The 23,557-nt window shown below is 42.5% G+C and overlaps 1 protein-coding gene across 1 annotated transcript in view; it reads left to right on the top strand.

Moving 5' to 3' along the window:
• The first annotated feature begins 7,203 nt into the window (after positions 1 to 7,203).
• The window catches only part of LOC115778833 (amyloid-beta A4 precursor protein-binding family B member 2), a 55,750-nt gene continuing 39,396 nt past the window's right edge, over positions 7,204 to 23,557 (top strand). Inside the window, 1 exon segment of the mRNA XM_030727188.1 lies at positions 7,204 to 7,332. The gene's annotated coding sequence lies outside the window, so the exon portion shown is untranslated.

The raw sequence follows: 23,557 nt of genomic DNA, 5'->3' as shown, positions 1-23,557 counted from the left end.
ACAGATATGTTGCAGTACTTTTGGAGGGGAGTGTACTACCACTCTGTTAACAGCTTGTTTGTACACATGAAACAAGTTTATGTTGGCTTTTGTCTCACTCTGCATGTTTGCAAACATGCCAGGAGGGGGAACTAAAATCATTTTTTTTTACACTGTATATGATTTAGGGCTACCCAAACATTTCTATCAGGAATCAGGACCACTTAAAGTTTGCCTTCTTGTGCGTTCGAGTCCAAAATAATGTGGTAAAAGCCATTGTCCTTTATTAATCAAATAAAATGTAAATAAAATGGTCACCTGCTGCTGTTGGCTGGTCAGCCACTGCTCTCAGACGATCGAGCAGTGCTCTCCAGGGGTCGGCCACTTACCATGTTAGAGAAGCAGCGGCTGCACGGCTTCAGGATGACAAATTCCTGGAGTTTCTCACCAAGAGGCCAGAGGAAGAGTCACAGAGGACAGCAGCAGTATAAAAATGTTATGTTTTGCTTAGACCTGCGCTCTTCTGGGGAGGCAGCTGGCTGGGAAGCCCTGTGTCTCCCTGAACAAGATTGACCACATGTACATGTGATATCTTCTGATTCTTTAATATATTAAATGTTATCATTTTATATATTTAAGTGTTTTAGGTGTCTTCCTTCACAAATAAAAAACATGCACTGACAAGTCACCATTAAATATGAAATGAAGACTTTGAAAAAGAATGACCATTGTTTTAAATGTGTGTTTTCTCCCAGGTTGTTGGCACCCCGCCTGCCATGATCCTGCTGTTCCAGGTCTCTGTAAGGCAGAATAAATCAATATGTTGATTGATTTCTGTACTAATTTACTGTCAACGGACAAAAATAAGAAAAGCCTACCTTAAATTAAACTGATTTTTAGTAAAGTACTGTCACAGATCATACAGTCCTCAGTGGTAGCAACTTGGGGTTCAGTATCGTGCCCAAAGATACTTTGGCATGCAGACTGGAGCAGCCAGGAATCAAACCACCAACCTTTCAATTTGTAGATGACCTGCTCAACCTCCTGAGCCACAGCCACCCCAGTGAATAACATGACTTTTTTGTGTTTTGAGTGTCCAGGTGAACCATTCACACTCACATTCACACCTACAGGTGTGCGAGAAGGTAGACTTAAGGCTCCAGCATAGCACAGCACGAACAGTTCAGAAACAATTTGAAATGAGAAAAAAGAAGCTATTTATTAACTGATTAAGTCGTGTTTTAGACTGATTATTGCTAGCGGATCTATTCTGACCCAAAGTACAGCCGTGACCGGTTCTGAATGACGGCTTTACAGCAGACAGCCGGTCCAACTCTTGCTGGTACGCAGTACCGGACCATACCGGCTTACTTTCACCCCTGCTTATAGGCTAAGAATATCCATCCATCCATCCATCTATCCATCCATCCATCCATCCATCCATCCATCCATCCATCCATCCATCCATCCATCCATCCAATTAATTCATGGGGCTGGAGCCTATTCCAGCTGTCATATGGCAAGAGGCCACCCTGGAAAAGATGCCAGTCTATCCTGATGAGAACATTGAGATATAGCTATCAATATCACACATCAGTTTAGGGCAATTCATCACATGTGACAACTTTCATGTAGGACTATATACAAGTTTTATATTCCAGTATGTAGGGAAATGTTACTGAGAGCCCCTAGTAAAAGAAGAAAGGGAGGAATGTGAGAAAGATCTTTGGAAATTACTAAAGAAGGACATGAATGGTAGCAAACTACCTTCTGCCTCAGTGGTATGGAGCTATTCTCAAACAGCTGTCTCAAACAGATGTTTGTACCTAAATATCTGGTCATTCATGTGGCAGAAGGATGAATATGATTAGTCAGATCAGGATAATTTGGTATTAGTTAAAAACTGTTGTTGTTTTGACTTCTTTAAATTCTGTAAATGTATGTGTTGACCCCTCACTGAAGCAACAGCAGCAGGAAAAACTGTCCCATGTTGAAGTGAATTAGTGACCCGTGGGTGAGACCACTGAAATCACTGAATTTACCTTTATTGTTAACTGTGTAAAATGTACTTTCTCTGTGAAATTGAATAATGGGATAATTGTTCTTATATGTATGTAAGTGTAATCGTTTACAGATATTTGCTGCAGTGGTTGAATCTCTCTTGCACAAAGTAACTTCAGAATAAAGACCCCATCATGTGCTTTAGTTTGCAGATCTCACGTCACACACGGTGTAGTAAATAGGTGTCACCACCAGGTGTCATCATTTTAAAAGACTTTGCTCCAAATACACCGATCACGCTTATTCCTGATTATTATCATTTTGTCCACCTGCCTAATATTGTGTTGGTGCTGACCAGGGTTATTATAGTTAACGAAAACGAACGAAATAACGAAAACTGAAATTGAAAAAACATTGTCGTTAACTGAAATAAATAAAAACTAAAATTAAAAGGAAGAAACGACAACTAACTAAAACTGAATTGTGAGTTTACAAAACTAACTAAAACTAACTGAAATTATAGATATTGTTATTTTTTCAAAAGTCTTGTGGATTGATATGAAATCATTTTTTTCCTCTCTCCGAGTTTAAGCTCGGAACGCCGTCGGGCAAATGGGTGCGCATGTGCGTGCGTGCGCACACCGCGCTGCTCCTCAGAGAGTCCCATGTGGTGTTTTTTTTTTTTTTTTACTATGATAGCACAGATAGCAGCGAGTGTCTTGTTGTGGATGATGTTGTGGATGATGTACGGAACACTTCTTAGTCAGGAAAAAAAACACCAACATCAAAGTAGACCTGAGAAGCGCACACAAGGCAGCTACGGAAACCGCTCTCATCCTACAAGGCAACCCGGCCTCCACCTCCAGAGAAACGTGACTACTCGTCGGGTCAACACAGCCCACAGCGTTGTGTTTAGTCCTTGTGCGTTTCCGGCTACTTTATCAGTCAGATAATAACAATCAGGACTAATAATCAAAGCATCAATATAAGGACTCACAAGTGTCAGCAAATTCCTGGAGGCAGCTGCTGAAACTATGGGAATGGACGTGAAGGAATGAAGAAAGTGAAAAAACAGGGACAAATATGTTTGCACCCTAAAAACTGAGCACAAAGAGCAAGGACCAAAGAACCCCCAGCACACAACCACAAGGTAATTAACACACGCAATCCAGCTATACATGCATAAATGCGGACATGAGGTCGGACACTTCCGTAGGCTACATAGGCCGCAAAGACCCTGCAAGTCTAATCAGCGAGCATCTAACCAAGTAGCTCCAAAACAGAAGCAGCATCAGGTGGAGAGAACATCAGGATGCAGCTGGATTTGAGCTTTGACTCCTTCAAGGAGTTTGTTTTTGTCAAACACCACCTGTAGCTGTTATTAATCTGCTGCACTGAGGCTGAACTTTATTGGGAGTTTATTGTAGAATTTATCGAGTTTTGGAGTTCATATTGTTAGCAGTTTCTCCCTGTTGATGTTCATGTGTGTCGTTAATATTACACACATTTAGCATGTAGTTCTGCTGTCTGTGAACAGTTGGTTGCTGAATTTATTTCTTTAAAGGGTATCTTTAAAGCGTACCTGATTAAGTATGAAAATACTAAAACTAATACTGAAACTAACTAAAACTAAGCATAAAACCAAAAATAAAAACTAATAAAAACGAGCAAAACCACTCTGAAAACTAATTAAAACTAACTGAATTAGAGAAAAAAAAGTAAAAACTAACTAAAACTAAACTATAATGTAAAATCCAAAACTATTATAACCCTGGTGCTGACAAAACAGCCCTGACCCATCGAGTCATGGACTCCACTAGATCCCTGAAGGTGTGCTGTGATATCTGCCACCAAGATCCGTGGTTTGGATTTGTTTGTCCAGCACATCCCACAGATGGTCGTTGGATTGAGATCTGGAGAATTTGGAGGTCAAGTCAACACCTCAAAGTCAAAGTAACAGCCACATGGATGGCAGGATCCAAGGTTTCCAAGCAGAATATTTTCAAAGTATCACACGGCCTCCGCCGGCTTGCCCTTTTCCCATAGTGCATCCCGGTGCCAGGTGTTCCCCGGTTAAGCGACGCACACGCACCCGGCCGTTCACGTTATGTAAAAGGAAATGTGATTCATCAGACCAGGGCAGCTTCTCCCATTGCTCCGTGGTCCAGTTCTGATGCTCACGTCCCCATTGTTGGGGCTTTCGGTGGTGGACAGGGGTCAGCGTGGGTCTGCAGCTATTTAGCCCCATAGACAGACTGATGCACTGAATTCTGACACCTTTATATCAGAACCAGCATGAACTTTTTCTCAATTTGTGGATCAGACCACACGGGCCAGCCTTCGTTCCCCACGTGCATCAGTGAGCCTTGGCCACCCGTGACCCTGTTGCTGGTTCACCATTGTTCCTTCCTTGGACCGCTTTTAATAGATACTGACCACTGCAGGCCCAAAAAGGGGATTTCCGGTATTTGTCAAAAAATAAATAAATAAAAAATGATTGTGTCACGGTCCCTGGGTGGACTGTTCAGTTTATTAGATATTTAGGGGTTTCTATCACTTTGTATGGTTTGTTAGTTTTCCCCTTCTTGTTCTCTTGTCTTTGTAAAGTTCACATTTGTAGGTCACTTCCTGTTTTACTTTGGCAGCTTTTTGCATCGTGTGCTTTGCATTCAGTTTCGCTTCCCCTGTGTCTCATCAGTGTGTCTCAGCTCACCTGTTCTCCCCGGCTGTTTCCGCTCTCCTCTCATTATCTCTTGTGTAATTATTGTCTGCATCCTCCTCCTGTTCTTTGCTGCGTTCTCCCTCTTGTGTGGTTTCCTTGCAGAAGGCTCTAGTTATTCCCGGCTGGTGTCCAGTCCAGCCACTTTCCTGTTTGTTTTGTTTGGAAGACTTCAGCAATAAAATCTGTTTTTTGATTCCTGCATTGGGGTCCTATTTTTGTCTGCCATACAGCGGCATCATGACAGACTGGCTGTATTTAAACTGTTGTAAATGACATTTTGGCCTATAATTTGTGAAAAATATGTCAAACTTATGATACCAGGTCATTTTGAGCGAGAAAAAACATTCCTGTTACAGGGTAGAAGCTGCAATCACTTTGGCAAAGTGATATTTATTTATCTGGGTAAAAACTGTTGACAATTTTTTTTAGAGAGATCTGCCCAACAGGGCAACAGAAATTGCAGCAAATATAACATCACAGTTCTATAAAGATATTTTAAATGGCCAAAAGGACTGGCTTGATTATAATGTAGATACACTAACACAGCATCATAAAGATACTTGCAAAACAGGTCATTTCTTCATTTTATATGTAAGGCCTTCATAAATCCTGTTGACTACAGTCTGTTTACCAATATAGGCAAATCACCTTTTGGCACAACACTAGGAACACCCCGCAAGAGCTGCAATTTTTGAAATACCCTGTCGTCTAGTCATCACAATTTGGCCTTTGTCAAACTCACTCAGATCCTTACGCTTGCCCATTTTCCCTTCTTCTAACACATCAACTTTATATATAATAATATACCTTTTTTTATAAAAAAAAAATACAAATTAAAAATGAAAATAAAATTGGATCTCTGCATTTTCTCTCTTTTGGCAACTGTCTGTATCACCTAGATAAATAAAATAAATAATGCATATGACCAGTCTTTATTTATATTATTCATATTAAGGATGTAATATAAAGCTATATGTATAACATTCTCAAACAAGAATTGCAAAGCGCAGCTAATAGAAATTTGATTATTTTAGAAATTGTTGTCAATGAAATGACGAGCAAATGGAAATTGTGACCAGCTGATAGCAGCAGAGGAAACGTCAAAAGCAATCCATTCAATCCTCTAATAACTGAAATATTGGACTCAACACGTCGACTCAAACACGAACTCAAACATTAAACCCTGCAGTGATGGTGGCTGTGTGTACCTTAATGATGCCCGACCTTTCATACAGACCCAGCTTGGCTTCAGGTTTGCCTCCAGCCCAAACTGGATTATGCCCATCTAGCTTTAAACAGTATTTATAATTATGTTATATTTATTTATTTACTTTTTTCTTTTTCACTATATTGCATTAATTTCTGTATATTATGAAACTCATCTTGACACTGGGCAACAGTAAAATGGTATAGCCTGCATCACTGAAGTGTTGACTGTGACTGCGGTCTGCTGACATGTTGTGGAACCTTCAGCAGGAATTTTCCAAAAGTACATTCATTTCACACACTGAGTTTTTGTATGTGGCACACCTACTGCATCCCTCTGCTTACTGTCAGTATAAAATGCATATATAACAGGTGTATTTGTGCTGTTCTTCCTATTGTTGTTAAAAATAAACACCTGGCATGGACACTGTTGACTTTTTCAGCATATTTGAACATTTTTCATATTTTTCCTATATTGTCCCAACTTTCAGATACTGTTCATCTCATGAAGGTATTTTTTTTGGGCCTCCCACTTCCAGCTTCTTCAAACTCTTTGAAGACACACTGCACACCATTGCTGAGATATGCAAAAATGTTTTTAGCTAATACCTCTTTGGGAATCACCTTGTTGGTGCAAAAATATTATTTTATGCCTGTTTAGTTGTAGCCATGTAAAATGCCAAAAATACCACAGTTTAAGAAATGAGAACGAACGATGTATTTTTGTGACAGGCTGCTAGCAACAAAGTACCTAAAGATCCAAATGGACTCTTTGCTGAGTTGTCTGTTATGTGTAGATGAAACACTGACTGAAATAGGTGCCCCTTTTATGCATTCGCGATTGATTCATAGGTCAGTGTTAGGTGGCCTAACAAACAGACTAAAAACATTCCTCTGACAGTGGTCAGGTACAAGGACTGGACCTAAAAAATGTGAAAGAGCAGCCAGTGTAAAAACTTTGAAAGACTTTCAGAAAGAAACGAGTGTGGCCCAAGACGTTTGTACAGTACTGTATATAATAGAATTACTCATATTTCCATATTATGCTTGCTTATAGTTGTTATTATATGCATTATAGCCTATTATTATACTTCTCTGCAACTATTCCTTCCCGGCTATCTCGTTTATTTAGGACATTTTCATCACCGCTTTGATTTGGACAAAGCTTTCCTAAACAATTGTTATTTTTTCTTTCTGAAAAGCTGCAATCAGCAGCATCACGGATGAAAGCAGTAATATTCAGTCTGCGTATGCAGTAAAAACAGAGGAGCGTTTGCTTCCGGAGCAGCGTCCCCCGGTTCCCCCTGCCGGAGACCAGCGGCATCTGGGAGGGAGGAGAAAAAGGAAACAAGCAGAGAACGGAGGGGTGGAGAAAAAATAAGACAGGATCACTGCGAGGAATACGTGAACCCGCAGGAGAAGAGGTGAGTGATGTGGTATGCCGATAAATTTCGCTTGAATGCAGGGACTTGTGGTCGTTACGCACCGCTCTCAGCGTTAAAATGAAAAACCTAAGTAAACTTTCCCTTAATTTTCCCCGGGCGACGCGCTGCTTTGGCATCTGAGGGGCCCGCTGGGTTGCAAACGAGTCGCGAAGGTGGTGGTGGTGGGGGACAAGAGGCTGGTGGGCTGTGGCTTCAGATGGGGGCATTTAGGGGACCCAGCTTCTTTTAGTTTATTGTCACGTATTTTCTCGTGTCTGTGAACGAGCGCTCACGTAGCGTCAGGGAGTCCAACGGTCAAAGCGCAGCCGTGAACGGAGCGTGGTCCCGAGCCAGGCGGCAGCCGCTGATTGCCGCTTTGCTTTTTAACTCAGCCGCTGTGTCAGGGGGAAAAACGGGAGAACCGCCCAAGTGTGGACACAACATACGTGTAAAAATAACCTTTGTGACACCTCACGGCTTTTAAACGTGTGTCGTCTTCATGCAGAGGGCCTGAGCGCACCGGTAAGTGGGGAAACTGACCGATCATCCAAACTTGACCAACCTCAAGACAAAAACAGGAGCGTTTTATGCCCCACACTCCTAAATACCTTCATATGGGGGCAACTAACTTGTTTAGGACATTAAGCTTTGTTAGTAAGATGCCATGTTTATTTCGGTTAGTAATTTTTTTTTTAAATAGTCAACAAAATACCACAAATTTTTCACCTAGAATTGCCATTGTGATGCGTAGAGTGGCATCATTGTTCATTAATTGGTGTTTTTATCAGTTATCCATGTCAGTTAACAATATGATCTTCTTCAGATCTTCAGTTGTACAATAAGTCATTAAATTTAAGATGCTAGAACCAGCAGCGGCTTTAACCATCAATCATTTATTAATTAACTGCCTGTAACTAATTAGTTGACAGATTAATTCAGCCCTTGCCAGTTTTCTGTCCTGTGGTTTCCATCGTCAGGATCCAGACCCCCCCCCCCCCCCCCCTTTTTCTAAACACACACACACACCCACACACACACACACACACACACACACGACTTCATGCTCTATTTTATCCAACATCGTGCTCTGTTTAGGGCAGCAATTTAAGTAATAAAAAGACTCATTGTGAAACAAACATGCATAAAGGAGGGTATTCTGTTCACTTACACAGAGTAGATTGAATAGTTTCGGGCTATAGGCCGTCAGAAGCCCCTGGGAATGAGTCAGGGACTTGCATCGGTGCTTGGTCCTGGCTGGTTGTGGCTAGCTAATCATTTCCAGGCTTCCTCTGGTTGTTTCTGCCAGGCCCCTGAGATGATACGGCTGTTTGTTTTATGCAAACATGGAGCCACTTAATTGCATGTTTATGTTTTTGTGATTTAAAGAATCTAGAGGAGGCTGGGAATAGCTTTCCTGTTTTAATTTTCTTAGAGGTAGGGAGGACAGAGAGGGAGAGGGTTTGGAATACGTAATAATTGTGTATAAACACCTAGAGGAAGAGCCACTGTTGACTTTTGTGGTAAGAATTTAACGCTTGTGAAACAGGTCATGTAATATGTTACGCTGTGTAAGGAGAAGGGGCTCTGAGGTTGTTGACAATAACATGAATTACCAAAGGACCTGCCTTCTTCTTTTAGAGTGCACCACTGAGGTTTCACTCCCAGGCTCTTTCCCCTGGCTCTCGTGTATTTGTTTTGCATCACATTTGCAGCAGTAAACATGCATCCATTTCGAGGTGCATGCATGTCAAAAAGCCTCACGAGTAAAGCACGTTTTGAATCTGAATCTTTTTTATGCACTGTGTTGGTAAACAACTTGCACTCGCTATTTTAGGCTGTGGTTGTGGTGGTGTTGGTTTGGTGAGTTAATTTGTGCAATTGCAAAATTGAATGTGTCACTGACTGTACCACCATAGTAGAAATGGTGCACTGTCATCCTCTGCCTCGCCTCCCTCTCTATCCTTGCAGCCTCCTTACCCTGCTGTCTTCCTCTTCATCCAGACCTGGCCCTGGTCTGCAGTGCGTGCGTGTGTGGACATGATGTCATTGCTAATTGCTCAGGGCTTTTGGGCTGTTAAGTTGGTTTATATTCTGCCCCTCTTTCTGTTGCCAGCCTCCATCGTCACTTCACCCTTCTCTTCCCTCGTCATTTTCTCTCTCTCTCTTGCTCTCTCCCTTGTAGCATTTCTATACAGCAATCAGGAGTTGCTGAGTGTGGAAAAAGTGACTCCGACATTTATGGGCCGAGTTTTGGGCCAAGCACTGCAGACTGTTCCTGAGTGCGTCTTTGTTTTAGCTTTGGTAATCTTTGGTACGAGCCCCTCAAAGGGAGGCATTCTGCTGCACGATTTGCACATAAACATAGAATACAAGCACAAGTCAGAAATTCCTTATTTTTATATTAAATAAATCAATGCATCCCACCTGACCACTGCAGAATTACATTTTTTTTTTTCCACAGCAACTTTAGCATGCTTAATGGTGATGGATTTAACTTTCATACTATTAAAATTGTCTGAGCTACAGGCCCTCAAAGTACACAGGTGGTCTGTTTTCTGATAATTCACTGATTAAAAACACATCACCATGTGGGATAGGTGGTTGTCAAAATAAGGTCTCCTTTTTTGGAGGGGGGGGGGGGTCTTTTAGCCTTTATTGCTATGTAGGATGGTGTGGCAGATAGAAAAGGAAGGGAAGAGAGAGCAAGGGGAATGACATACAGGAAATGCTTTGCTACGGCCTTGCTCAATATCAGTCGCCTACTTTACCTGGTGAGTTAAACCAGCACCCAAAGGTCTCCTTTTTTCACCTACATTTTAATACCAGGCTCATCATTAAACTGTACCCTACTTTGACAAAATCATTTTCTAATATAGTCTTTTTTTTTTTTTTTTTTTTAAACTGCTGGCTGTGAAATGGAGAAACAACATTGGTATTCACATGTTGTATATAATAGTTTGAGCGTATCATTAGGTTCTGAAGAAGATCTTCAGAATCTTAACAAATTCAACATGCAGAAGGACCTGGATCATAGAGAGGCTGTTTTTCAGTTCTTCGTGTGGCTAGGTCATGTACTTATGAAATTATGAGGGCTCAAAAATGCTGGAAAAAATAAGGCGTATTGAAGAGTGCAAAATTCAAGGGCCTGCAACTCAAAATAAATATTTAGTGGGAAGGTAAACCTTTGCATGTCTTCATTAAAAACACTAAAATCATCTTTTTCTGAGGGGCTCAGCCTAAAATATCTCAATGTGTGTTAGCGTCAGATTCCTCTGCAGATCAGGTATAATTATGCTGGAAGGTTTATAAACCTGTATGTGAACGATGCTGGGACTTTCTTGCCTTGCAGCACCAACTCGTTAATCTGTGTGTGTGTATGTGTGTGTGTGTGTGTGTGTGTGTGTGTGTGTGTGGTCGAAGGTTATGCACAACAGCTGCCGAGAAATCATGGTGAAAGTGTGCATGTGTGTACATGCTTGTGTGGCTGCTTTTCTGCGTGGGTGTGCGTGAGTAATCAGATAAAGAGTTCGGAGATCCGTTACCACCACCCTCCTTCCCCTGTGTAACAATACCGCTGGTCCGCCCCTGACCAAACAAGTGTGTGTGTGTGTGTGTGTGTGTGTGTGTGTGTGTGTGTGTGCGCACGTGCATGTGCATATTTGAGTGTGTGTGGTGTCTGACCAGATTGGACAGATGAATGATGAATTAAGGACAGCAGAGAGTAAATTCATCCCACGCTGTCATGTTGGCAGGATAACCACGCTACAATTTGTTTGTGTGGATTTATGTGTGCTGCTGGTCCGGGAGACTGTATGTGTGAGTTGTCAATCTTTTTTCTGCATCTCATTCTCTACACTGTCTCTTTCAGCCCCCTATCGATGCCTCTCAATAGGGTTATTGTGCCCACTGTCAGGCAGGCTGCAGTGTGTGTGTGTGTGTGTGTGCGTGCATTGTTGTTGCAGGGAGCAGACAGCCATGAGGTGTGTTTGAACAGTGAAGGAGCACAGAGGCCCTGTTCATCCTGTAGGGTGTGAAACCAGATGACAGGGCCCCCTTTTTCACTTTCCATCTGTCCGTCTGTCTGTCTGTCTCGCCTGTTTTTTTGACAGCTTTTCGCCCACATGCTCGTTCCTCATCGCCTTCTTTTTCGCTCTGTTCTGTTCTGCTTTGTTTTCTTTCTTTTGTGTTTTTCTGTTTGTGTAGTATGTCAGCTCCCGGCAGCCCTCACCCATCGACTTGTCTTCTTGCTGTCAGTGCGCCCTGTGATTGGGTCATCAGTATGCGTGTTATTCAGCCTCCAAATTACCAGAGGAAGAGGCGAGGATAGACAAGATATCTGTTATTTAAAGAAAAAAAAATTGTGTATGTAAATATGCACTTTCACAGCGACTCTTCTGTTTATATGTTTCTGTTTCTGATGTTGTCTTTTCCACATCGCTGCACTTTCCCATGCATACTCCCATCAGTCTCAGTTCAGCTGCATAAGGGTTTTTTTCTGGCTTTTGCTCTGACATCCCCCCTCCCCACCCTCTTTCCCCCCTCTCTCCTCCTTTTTTGCTTTTAAACACATACACACACAGTCATATGATATGAAAGTGGCTGTAAAGGCCAGAGCCCCAGGTGCTACTATAAATTGGCCTACTTAAGCTAGTTCAAGGATTTGTGTTGTCTCTAAACAAGGATTAAGTGGGGGTCTGGACTTCATGTCTCACAGACCACTTGAGTAGATGGACAGGTGTTCATCTGTTAACAGGTAATTGTATTTCACAAGGAACATTTAGGATCAAGGAAAACTGTGATTTGTGATTGAAGAGCTTGCCAAGTAAAATAATTGCAATGCACTTATAATAGCAAGCAGAGCTGAAACTATTTATTGGTTATTGCTTTAGGCGTTTGGCAAGGAGTCATGGTGAAGAAAAACACTTTGAGCTGTAAAGAACAACATTTTGTGCAAAAACGCGTTAAGCTTTCTTGTGTTTCCCTTTTATTTGGCCACAAATCTTGAATGATCCTTATTGGCGATCACTTTCATGTTTGGTGAAATCAAGTTGCAAAAAAATGAACAGAACAAACAGCTGTTTAATAGTGTGAATAAGAAGAACCGCTGTGTAGCCTTAAGAAAACCACTTATCAGAATCAGTTTATTAAGGAGCATAAAGATTGGACTATGGAGCAATGGAAAAAGGTCATGTGATGTGATGAGTCCTGATTTACCCTCTTCCACAGTGATTGGCGCATCAGGGTAAGAAGAGAGGTGGATGCAGCCGTCATGCCTAGTGTGCGAGCCTCTTGTTGCAGTTTTATGATTTGGGGTTGCTTCAGTTGATCAGGTCTAGGTTCAAAAAATAAGGTCAGCTGACTACCTGAATATACTGAAAGACCAGCTTTTTCCATCAGGCGATTTCTGTCTTCCGTGGTGCCACAGGCATATTTTAAGATGACTGTCAGGATTTGTTGGGCTCAAATTGTGAAAGATCGGTTCAGAGAGCACGAGACATCATTTTCACACATGGATTTGCCACCGCAGAGTCCAGACTTTAACCGCCTTGAGGCGACTGTTTGTTGTGATTTGGTGCTATATAAATAAAATTGAATTGAATTGAACCTCATTGAGAAGCTTTGGGAGAAGACTTAATGTAGTGGTGTGACTCTCCCATCATCAGTACAAAATTTTGCCTAAAAAAAAAAAATGCAACTCTGGATGGAAATAAATGCTGTGACACTGCATAAGCTTTTGGAAATGATGCAGTGGTACACGTTAAAAATATATAATATAAAAATTGCAAATTAAGACAGAGGGTGCTTGTGTGATGCCTGTTTGAAGCATGCTGGTTCAGCACAGACTTATAGATTGCAGCTTTGTTGAGAACCGCTTTCCTGCTGTGCTTCCTTGGGCTCTAACCTGCCATGAAAGACCTGCTGACAGTGAAAACAGTTTCTCTGATGCCACTCGGTGATGAAGGTGACTTCATCACCAAAAACCACAACTGCGAAAGTGTAAGAGAAGGCAACTCTTAGCTAAATATTAGGTCTACTCACCCACGCTACTTCACACTCACTTCTTCTCCCAAACGATACGCCTGCTAAGTGTGCTGTAGATCAACGTCTTCCTTTAAGCCGCGGTTATGGTTGGATGCGTTGGGGATGGCTCAGGATGAACTGTGGGGCCTCATAATCATTTATACTGCCACTTAAAGCACGCTGGAGTCACTGCAACCTAGTCATGAATGATAGGAATAGAAGAAGGCGAAACAAAATAGAAAGTTTTGTTTGCACTGATATAACATCAAAATGCATGTGCAGATGAAGGTTTGTGGGCATCATGTATATTGGAATGGTTTTATTCTGTGTGGGCTTTTTGACTAATAAAAGCCCACGGAAGAAAAGGGCAGTACCACGAACCCTTTTCTTCCGTCTTGATGTGGAAGGGCAGAGTCTGTGAATTCCTGTGTGGTGAATGCACAGGATGACAGGTGATCTCAAAGCTGACTCATGTGTGCAGTCATTGTGGTGGTTTTTTTTTTCTTTCTTTCTTTCTTAAGGACCACAGTAGTTTCTTAAGCCTACATCATATCCCGTGGTGGGGGTATAAATAAGTGAACATCTGTGGTAAACATGTGATGCAGTGCCAGTATCGTCTCCATATCTTTACTGTGATTCATAAAACCACAGTATCATAAAAAAAACTTTCATTAGGGATTAGAATTTAAATTAATTGAGTAGTGTCACTTTGATTAACCACACAGTGCTGGAATTTGCTTATTGGATTTACACTCACTTGGCAGAATAAACGAATAGGCAGTCTTGGCCCTCCGTGTGCTCCTTACAGGGGTGGTGCAGAGCTGGTCCTCCAGTTGTGGTTAGCTAGCTTTATCATCCCTATCCAAAAGCAGTATCCAGCCAGAGAAGAATGCCCTGCTTAAGTTGGGTAACAACAACAACGATAACCGGTAGAGAGACAGAGGGGGGAAAGAGACGAGCATTGTGTAGGAGGAAGAGGTGACAAGAGCCAGAGACAGGGTGATTTAAAGTATTGGAGACAGAGCAATCATTGCAGTGGTGTCTGTAGTTTCTTTGGCAGAGATGGGACATTCCTTTTCTGATGAGTCACTCTCTCTGATCCACCAGCTCTCCTCACATCTCCTGTGCTAGTACCCCATTGCCTTCTCTCTCATTTTCTGGGTGTTTCCTCCTCTTTTGGTCTCCCTTCTTTTCTTGTGATTTGGCAAATAGCAGCAGAACCTCCAGCCAATCTGATCAGATGAGCCTGTGATATTAATACAATTTTGTGGCATTATCATGCAAACAGCTTGACACAGGCTGTCTAATGAAAGGTGAGATAACAAGACTGTGCTGAAGGCACACACACATGGACAAATAGTTTGAGTAAGTGCTGTGCCATTTGTGTCTAGACTTCCTTGTCCTCTCGGATGTCCTGTCACATCTCAGCTATATATAGGATACGCAGTCTCTCCACTGCTTCTGCCCTTGCCTTGGGTCTGCCAGGCCTTTTGTACACAGCCGTGTCTGTCTGCCCCTCTGTGTGTTTCTTCACAGAGGGAGAGACATGGGTTTCCAATATCGAGTATCCTCCATGTCTACCAAAAAAGAATATAAAATGGCTGTAATGTTTGCAGTCAAGTGAGAAGAAGTAGAAGCTCTAATGAGATCTTTCTTTCTGCTGACTGATACTGATGAAAGAAATGACAGGCAGTCTGATTGTATAAATATAACCCTAATCAGATATAAAAATATGGACAGCACTTTATTTATTCTGCTTTGAGTCTGCAAGGAGATATTTTAGGTATTCAGTGAGATAAAAGAGGGTGAGAGGCTTGTGTGTTTGGTTGAATGAGCAATTTAGAATTTAGAAGTTCAGCTTCCAAATGCAAGTCACTCCCTATGTGTTTATACACCACACTGTTATTATTAATCTCTGGCTCTCTTCCACAGTGTGCCTTTTGTCCTGTCTCCCTTTCTCCATCCCCAACTGGCAGATGGCTGCCCCTCCCTGAACCTGGTTCTGTTGGAGGTTTCTTCCTGTTAAAAGGGAGTTTTTCTTTCCCACTGTTACCAAGTGCTTCTTCATAGGGGTCATCTGATTGTTGGGGTTTCTCTCTATTATTGTAGGGTCTTTACCTTATAATATAAAGCGCCTTGAGGTCCAAGTAAGAATCTGTGTGGACATCCGCGGGCCTGACAATTTTTTTTTAGGACCAAACAGACTCATTTATGGGGACACCACAAGGCACCAACTGTGCATGCACCCTTTAGTGGACTTGGATGAACTAAAACAGGAATGTCTGCAGGTGTCTTTGTCCACAGCAGAGCGTGACTACTATTTAAGCATTTTGCCGATGATCTGGTGGATGTTAAGAGTTTAACAAAATTGATGTATGAGGCTTTTTTTGAAATGTTACCATTCTAGCTTCTGAATATTTCCCTATTTAGTATGTAGCTAAAACAAAACCCAACCAAAATTTTAGATGGGGTGTTGGTGACTTGGTAGCTGTTGAGAAGTTCACTCACACATGATGCCAACTGATTTACTCAGCTGACACTAACTATTGTTGATTTATTGAGTGCATCAGGCTTGGTGTTGAATTTAAGTGAGAAACAGCACAGAATATGATTGTTTAATACAATGGGGAGTGGACTGTATCTTTTTTTTTAAGTTTCAAATCTTTCTTCACTGCAATATTGGAAACTGCATCATCATTTTCAGGTAGATAAGTGGCCATAAGCTTGTTAGTGATCTAGTTCATATGGCTGACAGCTGGTGAATACCAAACAGCATCTGTTAATCTACCAGTTAAACTTGAGAGCACATCGTATTATTTGTAAAATAAATTTCAGCCCTCAGATGGTTCCTGTGGATTCATTACGCACCTCATCGTGCCAGTAAGTGAAGCACGACCCATGGAGCAGCTTTAGATATTCCCTGTAAATAACATCAAGGGTCATCTGCAGCTGTAGGCAAAAATGTGTTACTGCTATGACTGACTGGCAATTTTAATGTACGGATGTGGAGCGTAAGTTAATTCTTTTATTATCTCATGATCAGTTTTAGATTTTATTGAGCTAAATTCAGTTTTGATATAATAGATACTTATGACTGCTGTCCCCCCCAACCTTGTTAATTTGATTCATCAGTTGAAAATCCGCAGACTCGGCTTCATTCTTGGATATTAAGTCTCACAAACAATTTTTGAACTACAGATGCTTCCTGTTTGACCGGTGAACTCTTTGAGTAACAATGTTAGGGGTGGGTACCTTTATTGGTACTGATGCTGCTTATTTATCAGGTGCTTATTGAATAAACAAAAATACTACTCAGTTATAATTAGGAACTGTTTGACTATTGACCCCCCCCCCCCCCCCCCCCACACACACACACACACACACACACACTCACTGCTCTCAAATGACTGTGCATGCTAGTGGCGTTCTTGTAACATGTTTTTTTAATTTGCAGTGCCATCTAATCTCACAGCGGCACACACTCTTTTCCAGTGTTGGCACCTTAGCATGTTCTTCTATTTCTGTTGTTTAATGATAGTCAGGCCTGCGACAGACCGGCTGACTGTCCAGAGTGTACCCTGCTTCTCGCTCCATGGCTGCTGGGATAGACTCCTTAAGCAATTACTATGAATGGGTTTGATATCTGTCCACTGGCAAAGCTGCAACTGCTGCTCGTGTAACCGCTAACTAGGAACATTTTAAAAAAGTGCTAAAACTTCGCTAATGTTGGCTCACATTAAGGTGCATCCACACCATAGACAGTATGAAAGATGGATGTAGCTACTGTAACATCACCTTTTGGTTTCTGAAGTCTTGTTTTGAAGCCTCGAAATTAACTTTTCAAGTGTCTCCATCTTGGTTGTAAAAAAAAAAAAAAATATGTGCCGAGGAAGGGCAGATCTGAGTATGAAAGCTCGTACTCATTGGCTAATAACTTGCCATTGACAAGCATATTTTTTTTTTAGGCACTTCCCCATTGGCTTTCCCCATTCTTTCGATCCGGAATCTGCAGCCATGTTTTATATTGTCTGTGGTCCACACAGGGAATGAATTGCTTGTCACGAATTGCTCTGCATTGCCTAGGCAACCCTCTAATGTATTCATATCCTGACAAATATCCATCACTGTATCCTCTTCTGTCAGTGGTAGACACGTCAGTCGCTCACTTCGAAGTTGAGAAAGTTTATTTCGAGACCTGCCCACTTAGTTTTTATTTTCCCAGCTGCAGTTGCTTGAATTCAGGGAATATCGACAGATTTATTTTTAGACTTTGGTGATACAGAATATTTCTTTTTTTTTTTTTAAGCCTGTCATGTCTGGTAGATCTTGCAAGCAGAACTGTGATCTGAATGCGATGTTGTGCCAAACATATTTGCTATTTCAAGATGAGCTCTATAGGTTCTCAATAGGCTCTTCTTGTTGATGTTTTAACCCTTTATTTTATTTATCTGAGTTATTTTTTCACATACAATGTAACAGCCAGAGCTGACAGGCTGAAGAAAAGGAAAATAAAGAGAAGAAAAAAGGAGAGAGAAAGGGAGCAAAAAAAAAAAAAAAAAAAGGGGAAAGAGCACAAGTCTATTAATCAGATACTTCATCACTTTAACATATAAAAATACTATCAATACTTGCAAAAATAAGTTTGTGTGTGAAAAACAAAACTAACAAAGCATGTTACGCACACCAACAATTTTGTTGAGTTGTGATTGAGTGGGCGTTTGTGTCTGTGTCATGTTTGTGTCTGTGTCATGGAACGTACTTACCAATGAGGGCAAAACGCTGCAGCTCCACCCATCAGAAGCTAGAGGCAGGTACGGAAAGCCCCCGGAACCCCAGGCCACCCGCAGCCCACCAAGAGCCAGGAAGACCCCCGGCCACTCAGTCCAAAGACAACCGCACACCTACCCCAGCAGACGGGAGAGGGTGGTCTCAGACGGAGCCCCCCCAGTCGAGGAGCGAGGGCTCCAGGGAACCCAAGGCGATGAGAAGCCAGCCCCCCCCCAGCGGCCAGCCCCCTGCACCGGCCGGCGGCAGGGCCCCCGGGCCCACGGCACCCCAGGACCGCCCGACCCTCCACAGAGCCCCCCCCCACGCCGAAGAAGCCAACGCAGCCCCGCACCGCACCCCCAAGGGGGGCAGGCCAGCACCCACGCCAGAACATCCAGCCCCACCCAGGAACCCCGAGGCACCCCCATCCCAGGGGGGTAGGGGGGAGGAGGCAACCAGCAAGGAGCGGCCAGGAGGCAAGGCACAAGGCCCAGACCCAGGTCCAGCCATACATACAAACACACCCACACACCCGTGTACACATTTATGCACAGATACTCATACATGCCCATACGTACTTACCCACACACAGATATGCCATACATACACATTCACTCACCCACCCATACTCACGGAGACGGTGACAAATACACAAAGACACACATTCATCCATAGCTACCCACCCTCTGAAGGCGGGGCAAGTGTAAACCACCCCAGGGCCAACAGCGACCCCAGGACGCCACCAGCCCGGTCCCCAAGGAACCACCCGACCCCCACCCTGGGCGAGACGCAAGAAATCGGGGTGTAAGATGACCCATCCACCCCTCCTCCTCCCCAACTTGTAGGTCTATGTGTTAATGTTTGTGAGTGAATGAGGTGAGGTGAGATACAGAATATTTCTTTAGTTACATTAAATGTAATAAAGTGAGCATACTCTTTTGAATGTGCAGGCCTGTTAGCCATATCCAGAGAGCATCTCGGCAGTGTCAAATGTAATGACTTGACACTGGCAGCTGTGTCACTAATAATGTTTGGTTCTGTTAGGAGCCAAGCTTTGGAGTAAAAACATTGCATAAATACTTACCTTACCTGTCTAGATTTTTATCAGTACCTAGATACAGACCAGTCTGAAACCAGTGCCAGTTTAATACTGGTTCTGGGCACTAGCCCTGAACAACTCTGTTAGCTGCAAGAATGCCACTCTGCTGGGATTTTCATACCTTTATAACTGTATTATTACCAGGAAATTCACCTGTCTGGGTTTTTCAAGCATCTAAAAAAAATGTTGGCACTCATTCTCAAAAGAAGTTTTGGCCTTCGCTCAAAGGAAAATCTCCTGGGCAGTTATAAAAATATACTGCTCAGCAAAATTAAGGGAAAACTTAAATCACACATTGACTCTTGAGGAATGAAGCATTCAAGTTTAAAATCTTTAATGACATACATTTTGCAATTTGTTGAGAACAAAATGGCAGAGCAACAGTCAGTGGAAACCAAAATCATCAACGCTTTGAGGGCTGGATTCAAAATCACACTGAAAATGAAAGTTAAACATTTTTTTTAAGTCTTCCCTTTTTAACCCATTTCTAAAGTGGGGTTTCATTTACTCAAGCATAGCATACAATTTTGTTCATGAAATGATCAGAAATAAGCGTGAAATGTATAGACGTCTGTTAAGTAGAGTAACACTGAGTCTTCTGGTCTGACGCTGTATGCAGACCAGTCATACTTCAGTGCGTAGTCACCCCCACAAAGGTCCATTTCAAGCCAGGAAAAACTCTGCTTGTTATTTCTCTGGTAGTGTGGGAATCTCATACTCAACAGATTATGATCAAAGTTATTACAAACCATAGTGTGCTGAACTGTTGTATTACTGGACTGCAGACATATTCAATATTTTCATAACTGTGCTTGAGGTGTTTAGCAGGTGTTATGATCACTAATGATACAGAGTACTTAAAAAAACAAGAAAAGGCATTTGAAATTATGAAAAACATGTAATATTGTAAGACAGTACTGTGACCATAAAATGGAAAACTATTAGCCCGAGCTGCAGGCGCATGACAAACTGAACTGTAAACGTCTTGTTGTCACACTCCTGGCACTACTTGTTGCCCTCAGTGTAGGGTCCAGGAAAGAGCTGTGGTCTCATTACGTCAGAGTCTTTCTGTCTGCAGGACTGGCTCATGTGCGTTACTGTGTTTCGCTTGGTGTCACTGTATTCGTGGTGTACCCTTTCTCCCCTCCCTCGACCTCTGTTCACCCACAGGAAAGAGGGGCTTGGGGGGGGATATCTGGTAATGGGGGGGAGGGGTTGCTGCACACTAGGTCCCAAGTTTCCCAAATCCAGGAAATGGTCTCTTGGCTTTGTTTCTGAAGTTTTTTTTTCTGTTTTTTTCCACATCATAAGCTTTCAAACCCTGCAGAATGTTTGTGGAGTGAATTTTCTGAGTGTGTTATATAACTCTTTCACCCCCCCCCAATCATCCCCAGCTGCTTTCTGACTTTGTTATTTGGGGTTGATTCATCAGGCGTACTGTGTGTCTCTCCTGCGTCCTGTGCCTTTGACTCACTGACGTGCTGAGAGAGTTATGGTTAAATAAGTAACTCTATATGTGTTCTCTGTCACAGCTGACCCATTTACTTTTAAGTATACATGTAGAGGCTGTTCACTGTTACCTCCCTTTCAGGGTACAAGTGCTCAGTTTGCTCAGGGTCAGTGAGGGGAATTTGTACACATTTACACTCACAAAGGTATGTAGCTTTGTGTTTTGTCTACTCCTTTTTTGACTAATTAGTTTTTTTGTTTTTTTTTGCCCCCTTGTTGCCCTGGCCCACCCACCCTCACATGCCTTAGATTCTTTGGCACACCCTGAAAATTCCCCCCTCCTTCCCTTTCTTTTGTGGTACTTTTTTTTTTTTTTCTTTCCTCTCACCGTCCCGCCCATGGAAACCATACCAGGCGGAAAATGATATAGCTGTACATACACTGACACATTCATAAACTCACACACAGAGACGGAGAGATGCTTTAAGTCTTTAATTGTGCTTGAAACACTGTGTATGCTCAGAGGAGCTATTTGTGTCTGTCTTTCACTCTCTATATACATTACTGCTGTACGGCCGTGGGAGCATGCTCACAACTTAGAGCTCTGTTTGCAAGCTGCAGTTGTGTGTGTGTGTGTGTGTGTGTGTGTCTGTGTCTGTGTGTGTGTTTGTCTGTACATAAGATTGTTTGTTTGGGCTGCAGTCCCAGCCAAAGTGTTACTTTGTCTCTGTTATTTCCCGCTTTGACAATTCAAGGATATACATGCATGCGCGCGCGCACACACACACACACACACACGTGTGCGCACAGATCTTGGGGTCAGGAAGACTGGAGCAGTCGTCAACATCAGCTTTGTTGGCTGGCTGTGTTACACTGACCATAGCTGTGTTCATCCATTCTGAAGATGCTGTCCACATGAGATCACAACTGTTCAGTAAATTCTATATAATGAAGACGCATGAAATACATTTAAAAACAGGCAAGTTAGCTTTTCTTCCTCCTACTCTTTCTTCTACTTCATCTTCTCTTCCTCCTCTCTCTTCTTCTACTTCTCATCTTCCTCCTCCTCTTCCTTCTACTTCATCTCTTCCTCCTTCATCTGCTACTTCTTCTCTTCCTCCTCTTTCATCTGCTCTCTTCCTCCTCCTCTTTCTTCTACTTCTTCCTCTTCCTTCTATTTCATCTCTGCTTCCTCCCCTTTCTTCATCTACTACTTCTACTCTTTCTCTTCCTCCTCCTTCATTCTTCTCCTTTTAAGTCATCTTCCAGACATTTTTGTTTTTTCTGTCTTCTTCTTTCTCCTATCCTTATCCCTTTTTTCCTCCTCATCCTCCCTTAACCTGTTTTTTTTTTTTTTTTCTCAGAATATTATTTCAGTCTGGATGGCTGATTTAAAAATGCTGCATTGAATTTTCTTCTTAGTGTGCTTCTGGTCACTTAAAGCACTTGCAGTCAGCGACTTGAATGAACATAAATGCTCAGAAAACCACAAGCAGTGTGCAGTGCAGACCTGACCTAAGTTTAAAATCTTCATCTCTCATCCTCCAGTTTATGAGGAAAATCAGTTCTCATAAACACAGTGATCTAATGCAGTTCAGCTGAATGGTCTTTTGAAAAAGTGCATCATTATAGTTTAGATGGTAGGCTGCTATGCAAATCTTAAATGTGATATGGTGGTTGGACTGTGACGAGCTCTCCACCTTTGACAGGATGTCTTTTGGTCAATTGCTAACTTGTGGAAGTAGTTCGCAGCTACATGTTGAAGGCTTGGCCTTCTCTGCAGCCAATGAAAACAAAGCCAAGAAAGATCTGGCAAGATTGTCTGCTATTGTGCAGCTGCCTTACAGTTTTTTTGGGGTTTTCTTTTGCATCCTAATCCAAAAGTTAGAAAAACACCCCATTGCATTTTCTGTTCTGCATAGCTTGGCTTGTGTTGCTGGCTCGAATCCATCCATTTTGTTTCCGATGGCTTGGCCTCTGACTGCGACAGTTTTGCTTTCTTGTCAGTCTTTTTTGGTAACAGATGGGATTTCTCATGAGCCGTGGGGGAGAAAAGAAGAGGAGGGGGGAGAGAGTGTGGTTATAAATCAATGTTTTAGAGAGTAATGGGTGATTTTATGAGAGTTTACAGACCTTCTTCACTTTTAATGAGGAAAAGACAGCATTTCTCTTCTAGACAAAGAGAAGAGGTACACGACGAATGAGGTGGAAGCTGGGAAGAGAGAGGACAAGAAAATGGGATGGAGGAAAAAGATAAAAGTCAAGTGGGATTAACAGAGAAACCAGAATAGTGAGAAACTTTGAGAGGAAGGTGCAGGAAGGAGGGATGAGGCCCATCAAACTGCTGGCAGGCATCCACCTGGCATATGAATTTAACAGCAATCTCAGTCCAGAGTGACGGTGGTTAGAAACAGCACGCATGTAAAAAAGAAACAGAGACACGGAGAGTGGTGGAGTGTTTGCAGCTGCTTCCTTCATTCTTTTTGGAGCCGGACACGCCAACATACAGACGACACTAACGGCACACACAAAAAACAGCACACACTCAGTGGGCTGGCCTGTAGGTTAGGAGTTAAAGGTCAGCACCATACTGTGACACATCCTAGATCTTATTACAGCCCCCCCGAGGAGTGTTTAGTCTCTCTGTACGTCTGTCTCAGTTTGTGCCAACGCTTCATGTTTGTATTTGTGAATGGCTGTATGTATCAGTGCCACTGCTGCCCTGCCCACAGATAGGCCCTCTAATTATGTCTAGCCCCCCCTCATCCACAACAGAGGACTGCAGGGAGTGCTTCAAAGGTGCTGAGGCCCCAGTGCAGCCCCAAGCCAGATCCAGATGTAGCTGGGATTCAGACTTATCGTTTTAGTGAATTCCTGCTGTGCTGCTGC

This window comes from Archocentrus centrarchus, chromosome 1 (genome assembly GCF_007364275.1).
Source record: "Archocentrus centrarchus isolate MPI-CPG fArcCen1 chromosome 1, fArcCen1, whole genome shotgun sequence".
NCBI classification, from domain to species: Eukaryota; Metazoa; Chordata; class Actinopteri; order Cichliformes; family Cichlidae; genus Archocentrus; species Archocentrus centrarchus.
This window is presented reverse-complemented; position numbering and strand designations above follow the sequence as displayed.